This window comes from Cupressus sempervirens, chromosome 5 (assembly GCF_028749045.1).
Source record: "Cupressus sempervirens isolate cs-2001-9-10 chromosome 5, ASM2874904v1, whole genome shotgun sequence".
NCBI classification, from domain to species: domain Eukaryota; kingdom Viridiplantae; phylum Streptophyta; class Pinopsida; order Cupressales; family Cupressaceae; genus Cupressus; species Cupressus sempervirens.
Genome location: NC_143122.1, coordinates 822,876,943 through 822,897,669, shown reverse-complemented (window position 1 = coordinate 822,897,669; position 20,727 = coordinate 822,876,943).

The window sequence follows — 20,727 nt, the reverse complement described above, 5'->3', positions numbered from 1 at the left end:
ATATATATATATGTATATATGTATGTATGTATGTATATATATATATGTATGTATATATATATATGTATATATATATATATATATATATATATATATATATATATATATATATATATATATACATACATATATATATATACATACATACATACATATATACATATATATATATATACATACATACATACATATATATATATACATACATACATACATATATATATATATACATACATACATATATATATATATATATATATATACATACATATATATATATACTGATATATATATATATATATATACCTATGTATATTTATATATATTTGTGGACCTTTAATTGAAACAATGAGAGGGGATAAAAAAGTATTGGAGTGTACTATAGGAGTAGATAACAGTTTTAATCTATTGAAATAAAAATTTACATAGCAACCTATTTTAGCACTTCCATATTTTAACGAGGTTTTTCAAGTAGATTGTGATGCTAGTGGTACTTCAATAGGAGTTGTTTTGAGCCAAGAAGGTAGACCTATTGTCTATATTAATGAGAAGTTGAATGATGCAAACAGAAAATATATTTTTTTATGATCAAGAATTTTATGCTATAGTTCAGGCATTGAAGAAGTGGAGACACTATCATCTTTTTAAGAAATTTGTTTTTTATACTGATCATCAAGCTTGTCCATATTTGAATAGTCAAGGAAAATTAAACCAAAGGAATTTAAAGTGGGTTAATTTTTTGTAGAGTTATACATTTGTTTTAAAACACAAGAGTGGGAAGTCTAACAGAGTTGTAGATGCTCTTAGTAGAAAAAAAAAATTTGTTGATAGAAATGTTGAATAAGGTGGTTGGGTTCAAAGAACTTTTAATTTTTATCTAAAGGATCCTCATTTTGGTGGAGCATGGAAGGCTTGTACAAAACTTGTTACACTTGATAGGATGAAGTGGTTGGATTTCATAATCCAAAATGGTATGTTGTTCAAAGGAAGCTAGTTGTGCATTCCAAGAAGTTCAATGAGAGATAATCTCATCAAGGAGAAGCATAGTGAGAATTGGTTAGACACTTTAGTAGAGATAAAATCATTGCTTTAGTTGTTGAGAACTATTTTGCCACAATTATAGCAAGATGTCAAAAAAATTGTATAGAATTGCAAAGTATGTTAGATGGAAAAAGGAGTGAAGCAGAATATGGGCTTGTATCAGCCATTAACTCTACCAAAGAAGCCATAGGAGGATTTCATAATGGATTTCATTCTTGGATTACCAAGGACTCAGCACAAACATAATTATATTTTTTTGGTGGTTGACAGGTTTTCAAAGATGGCACATTTCATTCCTTGTAAGAATACTAGTGATGTTGTTCATGTGGCAAAAAAAAAATTTAGAGAAGTGGTGAGACTACATGGTCTACCAAAGAGTATAGTTCTAGATTGAGATACCAAATTTTTTGGGTATTTCTACATACATTGTGGAAGAAATTGAAGATAGATTTGAAGTTTAGTTCATCAAATCATCCATAGATTGATGGACAAATAGAAGTTGTGAATCATAGTTTGGAAAATTTGGTGAGATGTTTGGTTAGAGACAAGCCAAAGGGTTATGATTTGATTTTACCACTAGAAAATTTTGTATATAATACTTATGTCAACAAGAGTACTCATAAATCACCATTCCAAATTGTCTATGGGATTAGTCCCATAAATGCTTTTGAATCAAGGCAATTGAATAAAGGAGAATAAGTAGTGTTGAAGCAAAAGAATGTGTTAAACATTTGAAGAATATCCATAAGGAGGTAAGCAAGCACATTCTCAAGATGAATACATAGTACAAGGATAAGGTAGATGTGAAAAGGAGGTATAAGGAATTTCATATTGGAGATGAAGTCATGGTTCATTTGAGAAAGGAGCATTTTCAGTGGGTACATATAATAAGTTGAAAATGAAGAAGTTTGGATAGTGCAAAATAGTGAAAAGGCATGACTTTGGAAATGCCTATGAAGTCAAGTTGCCTGCTTAATTGAATATTTCACCAATATTTAACATTTTAGATTTGACAAAGTGTATGAAGGAGGTGATGGAGATGAGGTTGTAGAAGCACAATGGAGTATTCCAAAAACTAGTTCAACTACAAAGGAGATTGAGGAGATATTGGGCAGTCGTGTTGGAAAAGTACAAGGAACAAAACTTATAAGAATTCTTAGTAAAATGGAAAGGGGGTCATGTAGAAGATTCATCATGGCTAGAAAGGGATGAGGTTAATCATCTTGGTTTTCCTCTAAACACCTGAGATGTGACAGGATCACTTCTCAAAATACCCCAAGTGTCTGATGTAGGAGCATCGTGGGTGTAAGAGAAATCTTGCATCACCCAAAAATATTTCCTTTTTGTTTCTTGAATAAGGGTTGTCTCAGTGTAGATTTTTTTGTTTCTAGAAGCTTTCTACTTAGTAAATCAGTCATACAAGTTTAGAATGTCTTAATTTTAGAGGTGGATGATCATCTTGGATATACCAACCTACCAGTTCAGGCTCGATGTCATATCATGAGTATTCATGGATTTACTGCAGATTTTTGGTGTGTAATTTTGGTATCAAAAATTTAGGCTCATTTTCAAAGGCCTAAATGCGCCTAGATGAGATCCAAAAGCTCAACAGATAGGTGTTTATGCATATCCAAGCCCTTAGATCAAGAGTTGGGGATTCTAAAAGTTGTTATAATAGCCAATCAAAGAAATGGTTTTAAAGTTATGGCCTTCTAAAGTTGGGCCAAGAAAAAGTTCCAAAATAAATGTCAAAAATCTATTCAGCCAACTCTATATGTATTGTTAGGGTCTATGATATTAGGTATTTAGTTTGAGTGTCTAAAACCTTCCCAAGTGGCATAAAATTGCCTATTTAAGAAATGCATGTACATTGTCTTGGACAACTTTGGGTGATAGTTCACAACTTTGTCTCGTACATTACTGTAATGAAGGCACTCATGTGGGTAAGCATATTGTAATTCTAAATTATGTAATTTTTCATTTGAAGCGATAATAAGAAGCCCATATTTTATTCTTGGAAATTGTAGTTATTAGTTTATTTTTGTTATGTGTTTCAGGTATTGAGGGGAGCACCCTTCATCACACCTATTCACACACACACACACACACACACACACACACACATTGAAAATGATACAATAAAGGAAAGCCCAAATGTTACATTTCCATCAGAGGACTAAGTTCAGGTTTTAGATCTCATGAAACCTAGTATGTATATTTTCATCCAATTTGTTGTGATTGTTCTTCAATTTATATTATTTATTTATGTATGGCATAAATATATAATTCAAGTAATTTTAATTGTACTTTTTCATATCATGTAGGACATGTTTATGTTATTATTGTACCTAATGATAATGATGAGTAGACTAAGTACTGGCTAGCTAGATGTGTGGAACCTAAGAAAAAATGCATAAGTCATCAAGTAGATGATAATGGTTTTGATCAAATTTGGTATATTGTTGTAGCTGGCACCTGGCTATGCAGATACCTAATAAGAAGAAATTTTTTACTTGCATTCGAAGACTACCAATCATAAAATAAGATTTTACACTATTCTCATTTTGTGGCAATGATTATCAAATTAGAAAGATACAAAGGGAGACCCTCCAATAAGGCACTATAGACAATTTCAATGAAAGAGCATGATGCAATCATAGATGCATTAAAAAAGAGAGAGGATGTAGATGGTATAGTAGGTTGATAACAAAATACACACATGTAAAAAAAATTTATTGTACTCTTTTTATATGTACTTGTCTAATAAATGCATGTGCACATTTTCAATAGTATTAATTTATATACTTCTTATGTAGGTCTCAAGTAAAACTTATGCAAATTTTGATGATGTCACAAAAGCAACATCAACATATTGTACAATTACACATGGTGAGTGTACATTAAACATATTTACATTATACATATAGGACTATAAAATTATACTTTTTCTAACATTTCAAGAAATTCATTTTTTATTTTGCAAGATGCCATTTGAAGAGATGTGTTCATCCAATTTTGTAGTTGAATCAAAATATGTTGAGCTCACTTCTATTTATGTCCATATTTTTTTAAATATATGAATTCACTTTTTTTAAATATATGAGCTCACTTTCTTTTTAAATATATGAGTTTAGTTTTTTAAAATATATGAGTTTACTTCTATTTGAAAGTTATTGGTGTGCAATTAATATTTAATTCTTTGTCAATTTTAAATGATCTCCAATATGTTTCCATTATTTATACATCCAAGAATGTATTAACTGTTGTTCTTGCATTTAATTAAATATAAGTATAAATTAGATATTCTTGTACAAATATGTCAATTTTTAAAATGATAGAAAAATGTATTAAATATAAATGTTCATCATATTATTTATTAAATGTGTTCTACAAACATAATATAGCATGTTATAATGTATGATAACATTCAATCTAAGATAATATGATAAAATAAGAGCATACCATAAAATGTATCGTAATAAACAAAATGTGTCATACTAACATGATAACACAATAAGATACCATATACTGGTATGATAACAAGTCTTAAAAATATTACATGGTATAACATATGATAACATGACAACAAGTCTTAAAAACATAATAGAGATAAGAGTCTTAATACAAAGTTTATCACAATAAATAAAATGCATCATGAAAACACAATGTAAAGGTGTCCCCATAACAAGTTCTAAAATAAAAATATAAGACTATCTATCTAATCTTCAATCACTAAGATGGATCATCATGTGTTCCATCATGTGGGGCATCATGTGCGATAATGTGCGTGGCATCCTGTGGGGCACCATGTGCGACATCCTGTGTAGCACCTTGAAAAGATAGCATATGCATGCTTAATTAGAATGGTTTGATTAATATAGTTCATGAATAAAATTAAATAATGAACTTGTTTAAAACTTACCACATGATCATGGTGTCCCTCTATGATAGGAGGAGGTGCACTCTCATAGCCACCAAATGTGGCAGTGGTCAAGTCTTGCAAGAGAATACATAAAAATAGTCAACATGTACATTAAAATTTGGTAAAGATCATAGTGACCTACATAAATAGTAATACTGACCTCAAAGGATGATGTGTGTACCTCCATCTATCTCATTCCTATACTCCCACCAATAATCATGGAGAAATCCTCCTAAAATCCTGAAGATATAAACCTTGGGTCAAAATTATATATACATATATAATTATAAAGTACATAATTTATACAAAAAAAATTGAGATAAAAACATATATATAATACCTAAGTATTGTCTAGTATCATAGATGGGTCTATTGTTATGCTTGTACCATGATTATCATGTACTAAAATGGCCTACATTTGTAATACATGGAGATGAATTAGAGTTGTAGATATAAGTTAGTAAGCATTTCTATACATATAAAGAGTAACAATACATTCTTTAAAAAGTACATGTGCAATAGGTATTTGAGGCTAAGCCTCACTAGTGGATGTACCAACACATACAAAATTGCCGAAAGGTGAAGGTCTCAAACATAGACTATATGAAGGCCTAGATGGAATAGTAGCATCCATTCTCTATTCATAAAATCAACATGTTATTATCAATGTATCAAAGTTGAAGATAATAATCATGTACATAAAAATAGTAAAAATTATTTTTCTTGGAAAGTTCATACTGTGGGTATTTGAGGCTATGTCTCACTATTGGATCAATCGAAACTTATCGAAGCATCTACCTATGTAAAAAATTATAATCCTTAAAAAATCATACAATAATAATACATTAGCACATGTTATTAAATTTTAGCTCCAATATATGTATTATTTGAAGCATAACTCAAAGTGCATATTGTATGAGGGATGCCAATGGTTGAAGGTTTCAAAAAAAGGTTGTATTTTCTTCTAGGAGGAATAGTATCATCCATCCTCTATTCATTCAAAATCAACATACATTATGGTTCATACAATTGTGTGTGTGTGTGTGTGTGTGTGCGTGTGTGTAATGTTAATAATTATGTACTTTATAAATTAACCTATTGTTCCTAATTATCTTCCTCTCCACAAAGAATGTCAACATGTGATGACACATAGAAATTATCACCACAACCACCATGAATAGAATATGCCTCATCATCAAAATCATCATCTTGGGTAGCCTTGGCATATTGTATTGTATCTAACTCACTCTAAGGGCCTCTACATATATCCCCACAGCTAGTACAAATGTGTCTAATGCTAGGAACATCCATCTCTTGTGTCCACTATTGGTGTTTTTCAACTATTAAGAAATAACATACTTAATATCAAGATAATAAAGATCACAATAACCTTAGGATCAGCTACTTCCTATTACAAGTTAATTGCTCTTCACATCTGGACCCAACTTCAACAAAATCAAACAAGATTTTCTACTATTTAGGCTCTACAAAACCAACGTTGGTGCACCTAAGGGATGAAATATTTTCAAACTGATATTACATACATATTTTATTCATTCCATGAAATTTCACAACAATACACATCCATTATAGCAGATTTGGTCACAGTTCTTCTTAGATTTACAAATAATTTTGGGCAATAGTAGATAACTAAAACATAGGGATTAAATGCAAACAAGTGTTGACCAACATTGACATTCTTCAAATAGTAAAGTAAACTTGATTTCAAATTTAAGCTTGATGCTTGTTCATGATCTTTCCATCTACAGACTAAATCACTAGATCAATGTCTTATCCATTGGGATTCAAAGTCCATTCAATTTCTAGATCTAATTCCCTACATTACAATCAATACTATCAGAAATTCTCATGGAAAATCATTCTTACAGATATCCTTCCTATTACCATGAAAACCCTATCAATCTCACTAAAGAATTTACTTAATTCATTGAATTAAAAGCAACAGAGAATTGACATACAACTTGATTTAATTACATTCAATTGAACAAGATTTGCTCATACAACTTCAAAATGACCAGGTAATAAAAATGGAGACAAGATTCAACAAGAACAGATATGGGGACAATTCATCTTTGTGTTAATTTCCTTTAAAAATTATATACAATTGAAACTAAATTCAGAATGACTTAGGACAAAACATAAAGATCCTTCAAGATTAATGTATTCTTAGATATTTGCAGAGAAAAACATCATAAAATTTACACCAAGAAATTTGACCGAACAAACTTAGTAAAAACTAAAATTATGCAATAACGCAGACCCTTTCTCTAGCCTTGGAATCTCACTTATATAGCATGAGATGCAAAAAGCTTCAGGCATAGAGAACTAACAGTTGTCCTTTAGGAAAAAGATATTTACATTTTTTACTATTATAAAAGACAAAATTTTGTGCAATAGAAAAACTTTGCATCATAATATTCCTTCTGGTGGGCTTATTTTATGTTACACTTTCAAATGCTATATATTCCATGATTGGCTTTTTCACTATTATAAATCCTCGAAATATGTAGCCATCAAGTTTGTCAATGATGTGTCTGGCTCTAATCTCTTCAAGTTCACTTCAACTCAAGGCTACACTTTCATTATCATGAACTATTAAAAAAATAGTTATTTTTGAATCCTCGATTGCCACATCAATAGTTGGGACCACTATGCTTTCCACTTGGGATGGTTGTTCTTCTTTATCTTCTTGTACATACACTAATGTGTCATCTATTTGGTCCTCATCCTAGTCCACATCATCTTCTGCTATTTCCATTTGTTTGGAACGGACAAAATCATCCATCCATTTGTTGAAGATTATAGCATTAGGCCAATCAAAGCTCAAGATTTCTCATTTCTTTTTAACCACTCAATCCCCTAATCCATTTATTTCAACAAATTCCTTTCTAAGGGAATTGTAAAATAGTTGCACTTTAACAAATTCTTCATTTATCCTTGTCCATAGCACATGTCCTTCTTTATTACTAACATCATTTATTCTTTTGCACAATAAATCATTTATTTATTTTCTCAATTCTTTTTTCTCTTTTATTATATCAATCTTTTTGAGTGCCTGGGGAAGAGATCAAATTTCTCACCTAAATATTTTGAGAAACAAATTATTATTCTTTTTTGCACTACCACTTATTTTCAAAATCAGATAGATTACTAGTTATATCAAAAAAAAATTCTACCTATTCACAAGATAAGTCAATAACTAAAATACATAAAAGGGAAATATCCTTATCTCTTCCATCCCATTTACTTATTATAGGTTTCAAAATCTCCTCAACATCTTTGATTTCTCTCCACATATCTAATATGGTCACTAATTGTTCATAGAATGTTGGCCAATTAATCTTATCTACCAAATATAAGATTGATTTTCTAAGTTTTTCTCTATACTGATAAGTTAATTCATCTTGCAAGGCCCTCAGCTTATCCTTTTCTTCCTTGAACTCCTTAGCAATATAAAATCCTGGCCTTTGTGGAGTATCAAGGATCTCAATGAATGGAGTGAATCTAGAAGATACCACTGATGGGTGAGGATAAGTGATTTTTGGTCTAGTTGACTATCCCATCACTTTATTCTCAAGTTCAATTCTTCTTTGAACTTCTTTATTTTATGCAACCAATAGTTTCTCATATCTATCATGTAATTCTAACTTTTCTTTTTGATCTCTTTCAACAATGGCTAAAGTAAAGTGGGTTGTTCCAACACCCAGATGAGCATCTTCTACATTAGTAGTTTCTTCTACTTTCTTCACAATCAAGTTTCCTATTAATCTAGTATCATCAAGCTAAGAAGAGCTAGTCCTAGATCCTTTCCTCAATGACCAAATAACTAATGCATCTTGGTCCTCACTGAATTTGGCACCTTTTATTTATTTCTTCCCTTGATCCTCTAAACTCATCTTGTCTACAATAGAATTAAAAACTAAAGCATATGCTATATCCCAATTAGATAGCAATAAAACATTGGATACCTTAACCATTTGTCTCCTCTTACATCATTTCTTCTTTTATTTGATTTTACACATCTACATCTTCCATTCCTGGATGCTCTGTTTTCAACCTATTACACCTTTCCTCAAACATTCCCATGTTTTATCTCTAGAAAAATTGGTAGAAGGTTCTAGTTTCAACAAAATTATCATTAGATATGAACTCATGACTAGCTTATTCAATTACATGATCTAGCTCATTTCCTTTGTAATCTACCATTGTTATCTCTAAGCTTGGCATTGGAGGTTCCTATAGATTTCATTCTTCTAAGTCAACCTATGTAATGGTCCCCCTTGGGACCCTAACTACTCCATCTACTCCTTAGTGAGTTTTTCATCTCTTATCTATAATAGAGACTATTTAGGTGAATATTCCTAAATGGGAGGTGTCTATTCCCTTATTATTTTATGCCTCTTAGGCGAGGGCTGATCAGGTCTTTCTTCTAAGACAATATTGGTTTAATGTAGTATCTATTTTCCTTTATCCATAGTGGCCCTTTTATTTTGAATCACATTATAGCCAAGTCTCTTTTGGACAACCAACTACCTTGTTCCTACTATAGGAGTGAATGCCAATCTCCTTATGACTTCTCTGGCTTTTTCTGGAAAAGAATTGATAAAAAATTGTTTCTTTTCATTCATAGCTTTCATGATTTTAGGAAAAGTAATCATGAGTTTATTTATTCTATTTTCCTTTTTTTTGCATCATCTAGAGACTTGTAATCTTTATCAAAACAATGAATAAATTCCAAAACTCTAGAAAAAACTCTCCATTTTTCATTCTTGATCTCCTTCTCTTGCAAAGATAACTCATTCCTTATTATATTCTCAATGAAATAAGGTTCATGTTTTTTGAAACCAAATTTATCCCTTAATCTAAAGATATCAAAAAATCCCTCATAATCACAAAAATGGGTATGAGACACAACCATCTTGTACTGATCCAAGAATTTATACAAAAACAACCATCCACCTTTTGTAATTATGAAATGTTGGGCTACACTACAATTGGGGGAAATTGAGCCTTTGTTTCTTCTAATCAAATATATTTCCTCCAATCCTCCTAGCTGCTACAATATCTTCGCTATCCCTACTTTCAAAGGCACCTGGTAGGGCAATTTATGGGGAGTCCCTTGGATTAAACCACAAACCTTAAAGACTATTGAAATAGGATATGGTATGATATCGGCCCAATTATGTGACACTTTTGAATTAGATGGATTATCCATTGGTCTGATAAAATTCATTAATGCCCTATGGATTTTGGGATTGTCCCTTAATAAGAGGCTTCTCAATCTAGAGGCAAAATATCGACCAAACCTAACAAAACTAGCATTTTCTACATCCCAGTCATATCTACACTCCATAACTAGATTGGCAGAGCCTCTCCTTCATGTTCTATGTTCAAAGCCATCTCCTTCCCAAAATATGTTACCCCCTTAAACAAGAACATATGCATCAATAATGAGTAATGGTCAAAAGTCTTTTCTACCTTGTCTTTGTAAATTCCAACTAGTCCTATATGGATTTCTTCTGCTATATAGGATGTAAAATCAAAAATAATATCCACACCAAAAGAAGAAATCTAAGCCATCATATACATGAATTTAACTAGCATAAAACTATGCTCATCCTCACCAAAATCTCTACATAAAGTCATATATATTTCTAGGGCTCTAGAGGTAAAAAAATTTCCTTCTTAAAAAGCTCCTTTGTAGATGTTGTGCCCAATGGAAGATTCCCAATTGAGGCCAAATGTGCCCTCAGTACACCTTGCTTGACCTTATCCTTCTTTGATGAGTATTCCTTTTCTAGTCCTAGCAGGTCAATGTGTATATGGTAATCTAAAAAGGGTTCCAAACCAAAGACCTTTCAAATTTCTTCAACACTTATCAAAGATTCCCCATCTGATCTTCTTACTACTCTAACTGCAGGGTCATAGTTTTGGGCAATGGCCATGAGTAGGTCAACATCCATGAATATACTAGGGACCACTAGTTTTCCTAAATCAAAGTTCCAAATGTTTCCATAGGGAGAAAAAAAAATTCTCTCTGAAAACCACTTCTTAAAAAGAAAAATCCTTGATTTGATAGTAGTCACATCCCTAATCCAATTTCCTCTATCACATAAACCATCTACAATCTTGAGCCTAGTGTTTACAGGAATTAACTTCTTCATCTGGGCAGAATCATTTGTAGACTCGAGCAATAATTCAAGAAAGTCATCATGTATTTTTATGTTAGCATAATCTACTTGTCTTGAGAATACTTTCTTTGGAGGCATAATGGATAAAATTTGTAGAATACTAGAAAAAATTGATATATATGGTGAATTTAGAAACTTTCTGGCTCTTCGCTACTCTTTCATTGCAATTCTGCAACATACTGTGAACACTGGAAATTCTTTTGCACTCTAATCATATAACGCACAATTATTCAATGGTCCTAAGCTCTTTGAAAGTCTAAAATTTGTTTGTGTAGAGAGGAAATGGTGAAATCTTTACAATATACTTTGTTTCTAGTTTGCACGGGGAGCCTTCAATCTTCATAAATGAATTGTAAGGAAAATATAGGGTGGCATCATCTTCTATTTTTAAAGCACACTGTCAATTCCAAAAAATCTAACAATCCAAGAACAAAATCATGGATGACTCATTTTCCTCTTGCCAGCTTGGTGGTCAACCCAATAAAATCTCTCCATGTAAGCCTTTCCCACTACTACTAGGAACTTTCTTTGGACCCACTAGTGCTCGTGGGCATGTGTCACACTCTCACTATGTCACTATGTATAAACATTAAGAAACTTTGACATGCAACATAGCAACCACCATTGATTTTAGAAGATCCAACAGGTTGAGTGAAACACATTAAAGTTATATTAAATATCAACTGGATCCTAGGTGTAACACCATATTTGGTCGCTATATCACATGAGATAAAGTGACAAAAAAATTTCATTGCAATATAGCAATCACTGTCGATCTTAAAAAGATCTAATGGTGCTAGATCTTTTAGAAAATTATGGAGTCAAAACAAAAATCTTAAAAGGTTGCCACAAATTATAACTTTTTTCAAATGATTTTCTTCTGCTCAATTAAGAGGTGACAATCTTATGACCTAAAGGGCTTGTTTAAGGCATAATTTTTTTTTAGAATAGGGTTTTTTCTTAGGGTTAACCAATATTTGATAAGGCCAAACCCTAATTTTCATACAAAACCAATAATTCATGGCAGGATATGTCCATGAAGGCTTAGAGAAAAAACATGACCAACATCCACTACTATACTAAATGGCCTAAAAGGGCACTCAATGAATTAAGAGAAGATAACATTACTCTATGATGGACATGTGTTAGAACCACTAGTACAAGAAGAGGAATAAGAGGTTGGGGGTTTTATCAATTCTTGGTATTATAACTAAGCTTTTCTTCAAGCCTATCCTAAGGCGTTCCTCTACTGACCCCATGAAATGGTTTTATATAAAAATTATTAGGTTTTAAACACAATTCAAATTGCAACCATAATTTCATAAGAAAGTACATAGGAACCTCATGATTAAACTATGGGGGATGGTCAAATACCATCCACCACAATTCCCAAAAATTGTTTGCTATCCTAGGGTTTGTACACCATCTAATATAAATATGGGGCTTCTTCTCACTTATCTCATCATCCATTTTTGGGCTCGTAAAATATATTTTTAAATTATTTTTTGATATTTTCAATTCACGTACCTATCTAAATAGGCCATCAGAATACAATGCATGCATGGATTCCCTGCATGACCAAAATCTAACTATCTTGACATCAAAGGTCTGACCAAAGTCTATAATTCCTTGCATGCTATCTACAAGGTGAAGTAGATGGGGTTGTGGCACTATCTCTTACACCTAATAGCATCAATATCTTGCATAAGGTCACATATGTTATTCCTCATTCTCTCTCTCAACTCATCAAGGGTAGGTGGTGGTGGAGGAGGTGGGGTTGGGGGGTCGGGATGGAGGGGGCTAGGGTGGGTTCTCACCAAATATTTCATCCATGATATCTAATATACACACAGACACATACATATATATAACATAAAAATTTACAAAATTACTATTTAATTAAAAAATATGAAACATAAATCTAATTACTTGTCTTTAAAACTATTTAACATCTTAATGCATACTAAGAATAAAACTTTAATGTTAGGGTATTGATATGGGTTTAAATAGTTCATGATTTTTATTTACATTTACATTTAGAATTTAACATCTATGATAGGGTTAAGAATATAAGGTTTGAAATTTAAGTTATAATCTAGCTAGGGTCCAAACTAGTAAGGGTTTGAGATTATTTATTGGTTAGGGTTCAAACTTAGGGTACAGGTTTGGGATTATGTATTAGTTAGGGTTCAAACTAGTAATGTGACTCTAGTTAGGATTGAATTATGGTTAGGGTTCAAACTAGGATAAATTTATATTTAATTAGGGTTAAAACTAGGATAAAGTCATATTTAATTAGGCTTTGGGATTATATATTAGTTAGGATTCAAACTAGTAATGTGACTCTAGTTAGGATTGGATTATGGTTAGGGTTGAAACTGGGATAATTTTATATTTAATTAGGGTTCAAACTAGGATAAAGTTATATTTAACTAGCATTTGTGATTATATATTACTAAGGGTTCAAAGTAGTAATGTGACTCTAGTTAGGATTGGATTATGGTTAGGCTTTAAACTAGGATAAAGTTATATTTAATTCATCTCTAAATCTAAAACATAAATATAATTACATCTTTAAAACCATCTAAACATGTAATATGTATTTAAAAACAAATATATATCAAAAATGGCATAAGATAGATTAAATTATAATTAACTATAAGTGAATGAACATCTTAAAAATAAAAATTTAATTGCACATGACTAAATATCAAATAAGGGAGGAGAAAGAGGGGAGAGAGAAAGAGGAACGGTAGAGAGAGAAAGGGAGGAGAGAGAAAGACAATGGTAGGAGAGAGAAATAAAGAAAAGAGAAAGAGTAAGGGAGGAGAGAGAAATATGATGGTAGGAGAGAGAAATATGATAGTAGTAGAGAGAAAAAAGAGCAGAGAGAAAGATGATGGTAGGAGAGAGAAATAGAGGAGTGGGAAAGAGGAACGAAGGATCTAGAACATACAATTTATGCATCATTGCCAAACTCAAGAACCATATCACATTATAATATTTGTGATCAAATTGCAATGGCAATTTGCAACAACAGTGTGATTTTTTTGTGACTTTAATGTTTTTTTGCAAGTGTCCCCAACACAATCATTATACCAACATTGATGTCATAATTTTAATGTTTGCATAACTATAAACCAAAAAAGAAAATGTGATATTAATCATTTCCCATTTGATCGATTGTGAAGAGTTGTGTGTGAAACAGTGTGGATAGAATAGTTGTGAAAGAGTGTGGATCATCTAGAATTTCTTTTGTCATTTCATGCCCTTTCTCTAAATTTTGTTTTTGTGGTGTGCTCTTTCTCTATGATTTCATTGTAATTTCATGCCCTTGTGATCTTTGTGCCCTTTCTTTGTGATTTTCTTGTCATGTCATGCTCTTATGATATATGTGCTCTTGCTTAGCTATTTTTTTCTCATGTCATGCCCTTGTGATCTTCATGCCCTTGCTCTACATTGCCTCAGAGTGGAAGAAGAGTAAGTGTTATCTATATCTCAACAAAACAAGTAAGAAACTGTATTTCTACAATAACATATTATTTCTATTTACATCATCTCTAATAACTATAATAGAAAAAAGATGTGACCAAGTTTTCTTGTATATCAATTTACTAAGCTTCAACAAACACTGCCTCTTTGAATCATATAAAATAAAGTACCTTAATGGAGAAAATGACAATTATCTATCAAAACCATTGTTACCAGAGCCAACATATGATCTGCTTCATCAAAAAAATTGTATATCGATGTATCTCATGCTCAAAAAATTTGCCATCATCCACTTTTCAAGTGTACCATGTGTACAAATAATAATATGCTCTATAAAAGGTTCACACCTTTTAATGCAATTTTTAGCATCAATAGGCATAGTACATGTGAAGTTATGGATGTATGCTTGCCCATTTTTAAAAGGACTTCTTGATTCTATATAAAATTTGTTTAAAATTAATGAGGATTATGTGAAGAAAAAAATCATTCACAAGATGATATTTAAAATTAGTGCAAAACAAAATCTAGATAGAAACAATAACAACATGCATTCCCAACTCTCTTGTTGAGAATACACAAAGTTCATGTGGTTCATTAATCTTTGAATTAACTCTGCTCAACTTACCTAGAACAAAATAAGTAGTCTTTCTAGACCCATTGTGAGCTTGAGTAATTAAATGATAATCATAGGAAGAGTTATTGCTTGGATTTTACTTGGCTTCTCAAATCCCATCTCTGAATAGAGACCCTTGAGTAGTTCAAATGAAAGTTTCAAGTCCTCAACTATTTTTCTAAAGTATAAGGAGTTTCCCCAATAATAGCCTACAATAATAACCTATATTAACATTTCATCTAGAAAAAAATTATTTATACTTTCACATAAAATTTTTCAAGATGCATGGATTGGAAAGCACTCAATGAATAAAAGATAGCCTCTACTATTTTGATAAAGGATGCTTTATTTCTCATAGTATGTATTACTATTTATTAGTGACATGAAGAATTCATACATAACCCATCAGATATGCAAGACTTCTCATCTAGTCTATCACATGTTCTTCATTATTTTGATAAAGCTTTGGAATGGATTAAAAATTTAATAATCTAAATTTTGAAAGCAAGCTTGAACTTTAACTAAGATGTAATCACTTGTAAAGACATAAGGCAAAATAAACTCTTCACAATGACTTGTCATGACTGATAGTCTAAGAATATAAGAATTTATGAATGCACAAAGTTGGGTCACAATTCTGTAGAAGTCAAATCCATGGAATGAGACCTCTTAGAAATGGGTACCTGATTTTTAAAAATGGGTACCTATTTTCAGTTTGAGTACCCAACCCTAAATTTTAAAAATGGGCACCCATTTTTTTAAAAAAATTAAGTACTAGTTTTTTATTTTCAAAAAATGGGTACCCATTTTTGAAAAAATAAAAAATTCAATTTTTTTATTTTGGGGGGATTTTTAATGCTACTTTTAATTTTTCAAAACAAATACCCATTTTTTTATTTTAAATAACGGGTGCCTGTTTCTTACAACATGAGGCAAGATTTTTTTTCCTACCTTGGCCTCTCAAGATTTGACTAAGGCATTGAACTGACAAATTCATGCATTGCCATAATTTTTAGAGGATCTTCCAAATCAATTTTTCTTACAAAACAGAGACCCATTAGAGCTCTCATTGTCCTGATTTTAGAAATATAAATTCTATGATGTTATGATTTTATTTACTATTTTTGTATTTTTTTTAATCAACGTTGGTATCTAAATGTAAAATAGTGATGTTCACTAAAACTTTAATAACTTTTTTATTTTATGATTTTTCTTAAATTAATTTATATGTCATCAATATAAACTCAATTCTTTTGAATTTTTTTTTTTTTTTTTAATTAAAAAAACTAAAATTTTGATCAAATTATGGTGTCCATATACAAGAGGTTTTAAAATTTACCCTTATATCCAATTAAAAATTAATTTAATAAAAAAACTATTCAATAAAAAATTAAGAAAAAATATTATCATCAATCTTTGGTGTGTTAGGTAACCTTGTTTAAAAGGATTTACAAAATTTTATTTATTTGTGTCAAATTATGGTGTTTGTACACGAGTGTGGTATGGTCCTAAAATACGCATTTCAAAAAAGTGGTTTAAAATCTATCACATGGGTACACAAATAAATTACATATTCAAAAAGTAGATTCCGAACAATACAATTTTTATCTCTAAAGTTTTTTTATATCCAATTACTATATGCATCAAATTTTGACATCAATTGATAAGAAAATTCAAAAATAGGAAAAGGACTTCCACTTTTTGCCCAAAAGTGAGACCCAACTTTTTGCACTTACCCTATAAATAGCCTTGATTTCAAATTGATTACAAATTTTTTTCTCCTACTAATGGAGTAGCCAATCAAAATAATAACATAAAGAGCATGAGCTGGTCACCCCACCACTATCTAGACTACAATCAATTGAATGCAATTGAAACCTCTGAAGATGATACTTAGGAATTGGAAAAGAAAATGTTGTGTTCTCTTGAGCCAAGTTTGGTATGCAGAGAAATTAATATAGTCTTGATGATGTTGTTGAGTTAAGCATTTCTTTTCTTATTATGGAAACTCATTCAAGAATCCTTTTGTCCTTGCTTACAAAGAAGAGACTCCAAAAATTACTATCAAAAAAGAAAATTCATTAAAATGATGTAATTTTGTGTTCAAAAAAATGAACCATGTTTTTAATGATGTATTTACACTATTCAAATAAATCCTTTCCCTTACTATATTTTAATGTTTTGTGTTGTACTTGGTATTTTGTTTAAGTTATTGCCCTTACTGTATGGTTAAAATTGAATAAAGACTGGTGAGTTTAAATCATCTTTGCGATCTCTTTTAGTGGGACTTTATAGTAGCTATACACCCTTACTAGCTTTTGTTAGGAATATAAATATCATTGGAGGTCTATGATCCATATTATTTAACCATGAGGCATGAGTTTGACTACTACTAAAAATTGGTTTGCAATTTATTTTTTAATCATTTGTAGTCCTGGCACATTATCATTAGAATATGTTTACAATTCATGTTAGCATAATTACTAATTTAACAAATCAATATAGACATACACATACAAAGTCTTAAAATTTTGTCAAGATATTCATAAGGGGAGAGGGAGAGGGTGGGGGTGAGAGAGAGAGAGAGAGAGAGAGAGAGAGAGAGAGAGAGAGAGAGAGAGAGAGAGAGAGAGAGAGCTTGTGTACCCCTTGACATTCGGTGTCTATCACTTTAGAAGCAGTGTTGCTTGCTGCATATATTCATTTATGATATTGTCTAACCTTGAGCCACATGCTCTCTACCCCTTCTCTTGGCTCAACTTCAATTCCACTTATTATTTTCTATCCATTAACTCAACATCTTGTACAATAGTTTTCCAAACAAGTAGAATATAAATCATTTTGATCATCAAGTATCCTAAAAATTTGATTTATCGATTTGCAAAAGAATCAGAATTTCCAACACTGATTGAATCATCAAATATCCAATATTGAAAATTCTTTAATCTCATTTCATAAATACACAAAGAAAAATTTTAAGCCCACCCTTAAATCTAGTCAGTCTTTACAAATAAAATTCTTGAATCAATTTCCTAAATTAAACTTATGTTCCCATACATCGTATAGTATGTTCATGCACTAAGATTTTTTTTATTTTTTTCTCTAAAGTTTTCATGGTGAAACTAAATTACAAGGTATAAGAATTATATATTGATTGATGAGTATTTAATTCTTAGAAAAATGGCCTTATTATTGATGTTAGAATATATTTTAAAAGTTGTGGCTATGATTATAGGACCTATTATGGTACCAAATTTATAGATTGAAGTAGCTTAAAATTTTAGTGAAATCGATTTAAAGGAAAACAAAAAGTTGTATGATTAAAGCCAAGGTTCAAGCCATACCAAGCTAGTTCCCCCACAATTATAGATGCATATGCAGCCACTATAAGCCCACATTTTGCATACATGTCTATAAGGGCATTGTCGACTAATATATAGGCACCAAATTCACTCCTAATTATGTGATCATGCAGCTCCTTGCCCTACTATAGAGCCACTAAACCAATGCAAGTAAGAAGTAGGATACCAATAGTCACATAATTGGGTTTGGGGCCAAGATGGTGCATTTCATGAAATATTTTTCCCATTCTTAACATAAATTACAACCATGGTATTCTCAGCGACAACACTTTGTTTGGGGATTTTTTGAAATGCCTAGTGTGCAAACTCCAAAACCAAAAAGTTTGCATGGATGAGAAACTAGATTTATGTAGCACTCGTTAAAGTGTGTAAAAAACCTCCTCCCCATAAACTAATTGCTCCTACATTGTATGAAAATATGAACTACTCTCAAACTTATAACATCTATAATCATTGTCTCCATTAGTGACAAAAAGTAATTTTCTATGGCATCCTTTCATTATTGCCTACTAATACTACTATCATATTTTGCTTGTATTTTTCAAAAAAATGCATGATAGATGTGGAAATATAGACAAGTCATGTGGAATCTTCACCAAATGCCTAAGAGAGTAATCTCTATGTAGACTATTATTTGGCCTTGGGCATGCCAACTGCATACACTTGTAAGTATCTAATTATTCCCAACTTGTTATGCTACCTATTCTATGTATTCACATAGTCTACCATATTGGGAATTGAGATGTTTTTGTATACATCCAATGAGAGATGACCATTACAAAAATTTAACATTTAAATCATCCAATTTTTAGGAGACCATCCCTCTATACTTTGTCATTAACAATAGGTAGATTGACAATTATTTGTATCATGGAATGTCATTAATAATAGATAGATTGACAATTATTTAAAACATGGAATTATATGTCCAATTAGTCTCCATGTGAGATATTTTGGGCATAATTTTTCACATTTGTATAATTATTATTCAGATTTCAAGATGACTCTATGAATGGATTGAATGTAATTTCCATGGTATTTTTTGGTGTTTGTTTATCTCCTAAAAGGAGGGGCTAGTAGTTTATATGGATCATTATGGTAGGCTAATTTAAAGAAGAGGAATTAAGTATTTAAAGAAGATACAAAGGCACACATGATTGAAAGAAAAGAATTAATAAGAATAAAGAATGGCATCATGGTGATGAAAATAAAACTAAATATGTTAATGTTAATAAATACTTGTTAATATTTAAATAAAATAAATCAAAAAACAAATACCATTGCAAAAACTTTAGAGGAGATCATACTGAGTTAACACAGGCCAAGAAAGGGATAGGTGCCAATGTGAGAAAGATTTGGGTGATCATGTTGGCTGAAATTGATTTTTTTGCACAGAAGTCAACTATAAACTAATTATTATTATTTCTCTAATTAACCTCTATGAATTTATAATAAATTGGATTTTTTATATTGTAATATGTTTTATTATTTAATTCATAAATTCCCTTTTCCACCACTTTCATACTTAGTTGAAATTAATTAATTCACTAAAGTTTTTCTTACATATTCTTAGTCTTAGTCAAATCAATCAAATCATATAAATTTTCTTATTTACAAAATTAATACCTTTGTAAACAAGGCATTAATCCTGAGATGATGTGGAATGCATCTTACAAATCTCTAATGACATCCTTATTAGTAAGAAAGTGATTGTATTTGATATCAAAACAATATTTTCTTGATATTTTAATATACTAAATAAATTATACTAAAATCCATACAACCTAAGAATATTGTAACATGTTATATAGTATTCAAATATTTTTAATCTTAAAATGTTAATATATTTATATTTTTTAAATTCTAAAATTTATTGAAAGTTCAAGTAAAACATTGTTTGTTTTGAACTCTGAGAAAGTGCATTGTTGTTTTTTATTAGCATTGGCGGGCTTCCCTTGAACAAAATGAAAATAAAGAAGCATAATTGAAACACAAATTATGACATTTCCTTCATTGCACCCATATCTTTTCTTTATGTCCCTAACCTAGACAATATGTCTATTGGTTCTCATCAACAACTAAGAT